The sequence below is a fragment of the Mesocricetus auratus genome, unplaced genomic scaffold (genome assembly GCF_017639785.1).
Source record: "Mesocricetus auratus isolate SY011 unplaced genomic scaffold, BCM_Maur_2.0 Super-Scaffold_6730, whole genome shotgun sequence".
Classification (NCBI taxonomy): domain Eukaryota; kingdom Metazoa; phylum Chordata; class Mammalia; order Rodentia; family Cricetidae; genus Mesocricetus; species Mesocricetus auratus.
Genome location: NW_024429184.1, coordinates 75,135,601 through 75,144,814, shown reverse-complemented (window position 1 = coordinate 75,144,814; position 9,214 = coordinate 75,135,601).

Sequence of the window (9,214 nt, the reverse complement as noted above, 5' to 3'; positions counted from 1 at the left end):
ACAGCAAGAACATCCTTTTTCTCACACAATATACCAGTGCACCACTGTTTTAGTCCCTGTTCTATTGCTGTGAAGAGACACCCTGACTATGGCAACCATTATAAAGGAACACATTTAATTGGGGCTGGCTTACAGTCTCAGAGGTTTAGTCTATTATCATCATGGTAGGACATGGCAGCATGAAGGCAGACATGGTGCTGGAGAAGGAGTTGAGAGTTCTACACCTTGATCCACAGGCAAAAGAAGGAAACTGCCACATTGGGCATAGCTTGAGCATAGGAGACCTCAAACCCTGCCTCCACAGTGACACACTTCCTCCAACAAGGCCACACCTCCTAATAGTGCCACTCCCTGTGGGCCAAGCATTCTTACACATGAGTCTATGGGGGCCATACCTAATCAAACCACTATAAGCACCATGCTGACCTTTGACTCCTTCCTAGTTTATAGACCTCCACATTTACTTTTAAAACCAAAAGCACTGCAGAAAGAGTCAAATTTCTTCAGAGATTTTCAGAACAGTAAAATACTTATTTCCCCTGCTTTTTGCACCAGCATCTTTATTTTTCAACTGCCTTCTACCCCCACTGGGTGAAGGAGATGGGGGCTAGGGATGAAAAAGGAAGCCAGACAATGGCATCCTTCAGGGAATCACAAATGCCCTTTAATGGGAAGTCTCTATTTCTTGGTGCAGCAATTGCTACTGGCCCAGATCTTCCTTCCAGGTGGGTGAATTGGCAGTGTATTTCTGCCTTCTTCCCAGGGGGGATCCATTGTTTCCTTGCTGGGCTTCCTTGTTGGGCTATGACACTGCACAGCTTTCCCTATCTGTACTCGGCACTGTCCCAGTTAGGCTTTCTCAGTACTGCTGGCACCCATTATCAAAAACTATCCCTCTCTGCTCAGCTACAGAATTGCTATTTCTATTGCTGATTGGCAATAGCTTGCCACTTACCTGAGATATCTCTCTGCTTAAACAAAGTTCTTACAGAATTCTTTTGCATAAATTGCTCCCGAACTTGTCATGGCCTCTGTGGCTTCCTATGATCAGGCCCAGCTTCCAGCTCCATGTCCTGCTATTCCCTCCTTCCTGAAGGGTAAAGACACACCTTGCCTTTGTATGAGCCCTTCAGACTCATTTTCATTTGCCGTGACCTGGTTTCTTCTTTTCACAGAGGGCTCAGCTTGTGTAGACGCTGAGAGGGGCCTTCCGACCTCCTGGCCTTCTCTGACCTCTTCTCACCCACACAGCCTCGTTCTTAATCACATCACCCTTTCTGCGTCTTCTAAACAAAGATTCACAGTAAAAATACTTGCTTAGATTGTTTTTGCTAGATTTGATTTTCTGCTTTCTATTTAAACACAAACTCCACGAGTCAAGGGCCAACCTTGTCTGTTTTCTGTCCTATTCTTCAGAGTAGAAGAGTTTGTATCAGTAAATGCTAACTAGGTGTCAACACCATGGGCTAATCAACGTCAGTGGGATTTCTGCCATTGTGCTAAGCAGATAAAGGAAAGATGTTATACAGAAAGCAGTGTAGCAGTGGGACTCAGCCCTTCACTCTTCCTAAAATGCCTCCAAATTACTGACAGAGGCAAATAGAAAACAAGGCGTTGTTTCATATGCATTCCTTTAGTTACTACAGTTTAATTTGGTAAACCACTCCCCATGATGCATTTACAACTTATTTTTTCCTGCTATATCTGCTGGGAATAAATAAAACACAAACATTTTTAGCTGGGTGTGGTAGCACCAAGCCTTTAATTCCAGTGCTCAGAGGTTGGGGATGAGAATTGCGAGTTCCAGATCTCTTAGGCTAAAGGATGAGTAAGGCATAATGTCAACGATGAAACAAAACCAAAAGTGACAATGCTGGAATGAAATTGGAATTAAATATACATGAAACCAGAGAAGACACTTAGTCTGTACTGGAGTTTCAGAAAATAAATGTTAGTTCTCTAACAAACTAACCAGACTCATTTCCTTTAGATCTTAACCTCAAATCTGTCCCATTTCCTTTCTCTGTTTTCTTCTCAATGCTTTAGGAGATGTGAGCAGATGCATTCTTGGATAATGTTGGGGAAATACTTATTTGGACCCTGGGCTAGTTTAGTTTCAGTGATAAAAACCACTGCCCAAGAGCATCTTGGGGGAGGAAAGTGTTTATTTGGCTTATACCTCCATGTCATAGTCCAACACTGAGGGAAGGCAGGGCAGGAACTCAAGGCAGGAACCTGGAGACAAGAACTGAAGCAGAAGCCATGGGTGAAAGCTGCTTACTGGCCTGCTAACCATGGATTGCTCAGTTTGCTTCCCTCCGCTCCCTACCTCTCTGTCTCGCTTTGTAGACCAGGCTGGTCTCAAACTCAGAGATGGGCTGCCTCTGCCTCCTGAGTGCTGGGATTAAAGGTGTGTGCTACCACTGCTCAGCTCAGTTTGCTTTCTTTATACAAAGCAGGGCTACCTGACCTGCCAAGAGGTGCTACCACATACAATGGGATGGGCCCTCCAACAGAAATCAAGAAAATCTTCCGGACAAGCCTACAAGCAATCTGATGGAGGTGATCCCACCAAGGGAAAAATATATAGTTTGATGAGAAAAGGAATACCAGGAAGTGTAATGGAGCTAAATCGCGTGCTCAAAGTGATAAAAAGTTTTAAGAAAAGCCTGATCCTAAATGGAATAAAGGAAGTGGTAATCTCTGAGCAAGACCTCTTCCAACTTGTGAAGTAAAAATCAAAGGAAAACTTAAGTAGTGAAAGAAACCATGGAAACAGAAAAATGAGGAAAATGTATCTGAACGAGGGGGCCAAGTTTCAGCCCCAGCAAGCTGCAGAACTTGGCAGCTTTGGCCTTGTGGTTCCAACTATAGAGTCAAGGATAGAAGAAAAGGGTTGTAAAATCTCTCTGCAGCGCTAAGGAAAGCCGTTGAGGACAGCTGTGTGGCAAGCATGTATCCCTGCATGGAGGCCCAGAGATGCTATTGTTTGATGCTGTGAAGGCAAAGGCTGAACTGTGTTGGAGACACCTAGATGTTGGAGATGTCAGAGGAACGGGATACCTCTTGAGGAGAGCTCCTAACAGGGAGTGGAACTAGCCCAAGAGAAAGAAATGTGTGGTGGTCAACAAAATGGAAAGGAGTTGGAGATCTGAAGAGTGCTTTGAATCAGACACAGAGATGTAGGGTTTGTGGTTTGCCCAGATGGTTTTTGGTCCTTCTTTAATCCAGTATTTCCTCATTATGTCTCCCCTCACCTCCCCGTTTTGGAATGGTAATTTGTATCCTGGGTCATTATATGTTAGAAATATATGATCTACTTTTTCATTTTGATTTTATAGATGATTGCAGTTAAAAGATTGCCCTGAGTCTTAGAAAAGACTTTGAACTTTAGACTTTAGAACTTTTAAATAGTGTTGAGCCTGTGATATAGACTATGGGGACTTTTGAAGTTGGGCTTCAAACTTCAGTCTTTCTATTCCAGACCCCTCCCCACTACAAGCCTGTGGGGACCATGGAGTGAAATGTGGTGGTTTGAATAAGAATTCTGTGCCCCACTACAGGCTCATAGATTTGAATGCTTAGTCATCTGGTAGTAGCACTACTTGAGAGAGACTAGGAGGTGTGGCTTTTGTTAGAGGAAGTGTATCACTGGGGGTGGGCTTTGGGGTTTCAAAAGCTCAAGTCAGGTCCAAAGTTTCAATCCTCCTGCTGCCTGCTGATCCAAATGTAGAACTCTCAGCTACTACTTCCCCAGCACCATGTCTTCCTGCATGCTCCATGCCTCCTGCCATGATAACAATGGACTAAAACTCTGAACTGTAAGACAGCCCCAATTAAATGCTTTTTGTTGGGAAGCTCCACCCCACCCCAGTCTTTCTATTCCAGACCCCTCCCCTGTGAAAGTTCCACATTGGTGGCTCCACCCTGGAGGGAATTTAAAGGCCCCTCCTCATGGTTTCCTCTTGTGGTTTCCCCTGGGACCACTCTGGATTGCTTTGCTCAAATTAAACCTGAATTTATTAATTCAGCCTGATCTGATTTATTACATTGGTAGGGAAACCCAATGTGGTAATACAGAAACATTTTAACTTCATAAGACTTTCCATGGTTACAACAATAGAACACTAAGACAAGGTTACCTTCTAGAAGGATTTCTTCAGTGGATAGGCTGTAAATTATTGTGCCTAGGGTACATTTAAAATTGGGAGTTCCAGCTTACATGGCACGAAGGACCAAGAGGTGCTCACATTTTAAGTGTGATGGGCTTCTTGCCAGGACACCAGGAGGCCACAACAGCGGAGCTCTGATATAAGTTGCCCCAACTGAATTATATTCTATGCTGTTTGTATATCATTCTAGATGGGAGCTTAGCCATTGCCATTGCTTCTCACATTTGTTTCCATTATTATTATTTTTTTACGAGACAGGGTTTCTCTGTATTGTTTTGGAGTTGGAGGCTGTCAGTCCAGCCCAGCCTCGAACTCACAGAGATCCACCTGCCTCTGCCTCCCGAGTGCTGGGATTAAAGGTGTGTGCCACCACCACCCAGCTCCAGGTGAATCTTAAAATCTTACCATGTAGGATGATTATCTACCAAAAGTGAATGTCCCCATATCTACTATAGTATTCCAGAGTTTTCAATCCTAACCCTTTTGGTGGCCTGAAATCTACGTGTGGATAAATGGCTCTATAGCACTCTTGGGTTTTGTTTTGTTTTGAGTAAGCATTTTGTGTAGCTTGGGGTGGCTTCCAAATCATTGTGTAGCCGGGGATGACCTTGAATTTATGATCCTTCTACTTCTGTTTTCCAGCTGCTGGAATTAGAGGTGTGTGTATACACACCTGACTCTATAGCACCTTTGAGAACATGTTCTCTGGGTGAGGGATCACTCTAGTTTTTCCAGAGTATAGGTCTAGCCAAGTTTTCTAGCTATAGCAACATGGGGATGGAAGCCCATCTACCTGTCCTGTATCTGTTGTGGGTCTCTGAATTACTACCTGGTGAACAGTAGGCATGGACAAGTTAAACCTGGAAAGCTATTTTATAAAACACAGTGTCTAGTTAAAGATGATATGAAAGGGCTGGAAATGTGACTCAGTTGGTAGAATAGCTTGAGTAACACATGTGAAGGCCCAGGTTTAAGCATTAGCACTGCATAAAACTTTCATGGAAGTATGCACCCCGTACATCCTACTACTTGGGAGGTAGAGGCTGGAGGATTTCTATTTTGCATCCAGCTGATGTCACAGAGCATTACTGCATAACACAATACTTAAAGAAAAAGGAGGGGGTAGCTAGGAAAAGTGCTGTTTTTTACAGTTAATTAGAACATTGCTCTTCCTTTAGATTTTTATGGTGCCAGAGTACTGACTTCTTCATTTGTTATATATTATTTTCATGTGGGAAGTAGATGCACAGAACCCATGTATCTTCATTTCATTATTTGTGAAAGGCAAGCGTGAACCCCAGCTCATCCTCTTTCACTTTCCCCTCCCCCATCTCACTCACCTTCCACCTAACTCTCTTCTACAACATGATTTTGTTTCATTTTGATCAGATTTTCCTTCACTCCTATTACAGTAACAGACACAGCTTGAAACATTATATTTAAGTTCCTTTTGCTTGAAGAGCAAGCTAAATCATTTAGGCATACAGACCCTGGAGCATTCCCTTCACAGAATAGACCAACAGCATCATGTTGCTCTCTGAGTCAGTATATTTGCAAGAGAATCAGTGACCCAGAACATAAAGCTATCAGTAGTATTAAAGACATTCTGAGCTTTAAAAAATGTATGTGAGAATACAATGCACTCACATCTATTATCAAGGATTGCTCTGAATGACAGTGGTGCTATTATACTAGAATAACATTATGGTGATGTAACTTGGTGTTTCTATTTTTGTCTCATAACTCTATGTATGAAGAAATGGAAGCTGAGGGGGCCCAAAGCCTGCCAAAGTTCACGTAGCTGCTGGCAATGTAAGAAGAAACACAGCCTTGGGATCTGTAGTCAGCCTTTTCTGGAGGATACTGCTTTTGGCCATTGCTGCTTACTAAGCTTGGTGATCATTCAGGGCTTCTCTTCTGCCAACTGCTCTTTCCTCTGGCTTACAATACTGGGTACATATTCTAGGAAGTATGGCTAGAAGGATGTACATCTTCAAGCTGGACAAAGTTTGTGAGCAGTAGTGAATTTGGCAAAGATGTAATAAGGAAATGAGGTTTTTTTAAAAAATAAAAATTAACTTTTTATAAGAGGTTCATTGTTTCTTTTATTATTATTATTATTTCCATTTTAAATAGCTTGTTTTACATGTCAATCCCAGTTCCCTCTCCCTCCCCTCCTCCCGCACCCCCCCACCATCCCCCCCCAGCCTCTCACCCTATTGCCATTTCCTTCCACATAGGGGATATCTAGAGTCTGTCATTTTACTCAGGGCAGGGTCCAGGCACTCCCCTAAGAGTCCAGGCTGAGAGAGCATCCCTCTTTGTGTTATGGACGATGCAGAGGCAAACACAGTTAAGCACTTAACTGAACCCAAAGAACCCAGTGATATAGAGAGAGGAGCGGTGAGCAAATTGGCAAAGAATGGGCTGGCAAAACCAGCAGAGACAGCTGATCTGAACAGGGGAGAGCTCTTGGACCCCAGACTGACAGCTGGGAGGCCAGCATGAGGTTATTTTTTAATTATCTGTTTTGTGTATGTGAGTGTGTGTATGTATGTATGCGAGTGTGTGTGAGTGTCATGTTGATGTGGAAGTCATAGGACAATTTGTGAGAGTTGGTTTTCTCCTTCTACCATGAGGGCCCTAATCATCAAACTCAGGCCGTCAGACTTGGCAGCAAGCACCTTTAGTCACTGGGCCATCTCCCTACCCTATGATTTTGCTATTTTATCTTTATAAGGCTATGCTTCCTCTAAAGTGTTTTGTTTTATATTGCTTGAAAACCCAATCTTTGTCTTGTAGTCCAGGCTGGCCTGAAACTTGGATTCTCATGCTTTGGCTTCCTAGAGTGCTAGGATTAGGTACATTGCAGCATGCCTAGCTTTCCTTTCAGGTTAATTCAAATCACTTTGATTCACGTATCTCTACTCTACTACCAACACAGTGTGAACAAGAGTTCCTGGAAAGAAGCGGTGTCTGCAAAGACTGGCTGATTAAAACTGCAGTGACGTGGAGAGCTTGGGATGTCACCAGTCCAGGGGCCAATTTTCTTGGGTAGCTTTAGTCGCCTGAGTAGCCACTCCTTGCCTACTTCTGTGTCAGAACTCACATCGGTGAATAGTGGGTGAAAACCTTTGAAATCTCTTAACTTAGCAGACCTCTAACTTCTACCAACCTGACAACTGAGACTGTCATCAGATAGCATCTTGGACCTATAGAAAAACTTAGCCACATTGTGCTGTAATAAGCTCTCTTATGTACCTACCAGTGAGTTTTAAACTTCCCTTGATTTGTGAATTTTTGTTCTCTAAAACTGTGAAACTGCTTCTATGTTGAAACATAGAGTTTGGGATAAACTAAATCTTTATGTGTGGGCATTGTCATTCAAAATGACTCCAGACTAAACCATCTCTTTAAGATGAGGGCTGTGGTTTTTATGTCAATAACAGATTTATATAAAATATTACAATTATTCAATTATCTTTTTAAATGATTCATTCCGTCACATATAAGGTTGTAGAAAACAGTGTTTGAAAATTTTGTTCAGTAGCCATACCTGCAATAATTAAGCCAATGTCACATTTTTTTTTTTAGTAAAAACTGAAGTTAAATTAGAGATAGGCTAGAGATCACTGTGGCCTGTGGCAGGGGATGGATTAATGGATGATATGCCTTAGAAACTGGATGGAAATGTTTCTGCTAATGAAATGAAATGGTTTACATATTGCTAAATGGCTGTATACACATTCCCAAGTATCTAACATCAACTGTCATTTTCAGCATTGTCACAAAGGAAACAATTTTGTATCTTAGACCTATCTTCAGTTAAAAAGTTTCAAGCCAGGCATGGTGGCACATACCTTTTTTTTGGAGAGAGAGGCAGGCAGATCTCAGATAGTTTGAGATCCACCTGGTCTACAGAGCAAGTATCAGGATGGTCAGTACTATACAGAGAAACCCTGTCTCAAGATACTGAAAAGTAAACAAGAGAAAAGAAAAGGAATGGAGGTGAGGTGCGGGGAGGCGAGGTCCAAACCAGGTGTGGTAGCACAGGCCTGGAATCCCACAATCTCAGAACTCTGGGGTGGGGGTGGGGGTGGGAGTGGGGGTGGGGGTGGAGGCAGTTTAATGCTATATAACAGCATAGAGTCTGAGGCCAGACCAGACTAATGAGACTCTATCTCAAATGGAAGAGAGGCATGAGACAGAAGAAAGGTTTTGCGAATAAAAACAAATGAAAGAGTGGCAGAGAAGTAAACATTGAGGACCATAAAGGGAGACATCGAGGGACATAGAGGTTAGAGGGCAGAGGAGGGAGGCAAAGAGTTGCTTGCTGAGGCTCAAGTTCAAGCATGTTTTTTTTAAAATCATTTTTTATTTTAATTTTAAATAGCTTGTTTTACATGTCAATCCCAGTTCCCTCTCCCTCCCATCCTCCCGCACTCCCCTTCTCCCCCTCCCTCCCACCCTATTGCCAAATCCTTCCACATAGGGGATATCTAGAGTCTGTCATTTTACTCTTGGTAGGGTCCAGGCACTCCCCTAAGAGTCCAGGCTGAGAGAGCATCTCTCTTTGTGCTATAGGCACATGAAGACAGTTTGTATACCAGGGATAGACACTGATCCACAGCTCAGGGCCCCATAGGTTGTCCAGGCCTTCTCACTGACACTCACATTTGGGGGGTCCAGATCAGTCCCATGCTGGCCTCCCCACTGTCGGTCTGGGGTCCAAGAGCACTCCCCTGTTCAGATCAGCTGTCTCTGCTGGTTTTGCCAGCCCATTCTTTGCCAATTTGCTCATCGCTCCTCTCTCTCTGTCACTGGGTTCCTTGGGTTCAGTTCAGTGATTAATTGTGTGTTTGCCTCTGCTTCCATCAGTCACAGGATGAAGGCTCCCGGATGGTTATAGACATCAAGTTCATTATCAGGAATGGGCATTCGAGGTGGTCCCTCCACTATTGCTTAGCTTGCCAATTGATGTTATACCTTTAGATCACTCGAGGTCACTCTGGTGCCTGATCTGTCTTCGATCCTATGGTTCC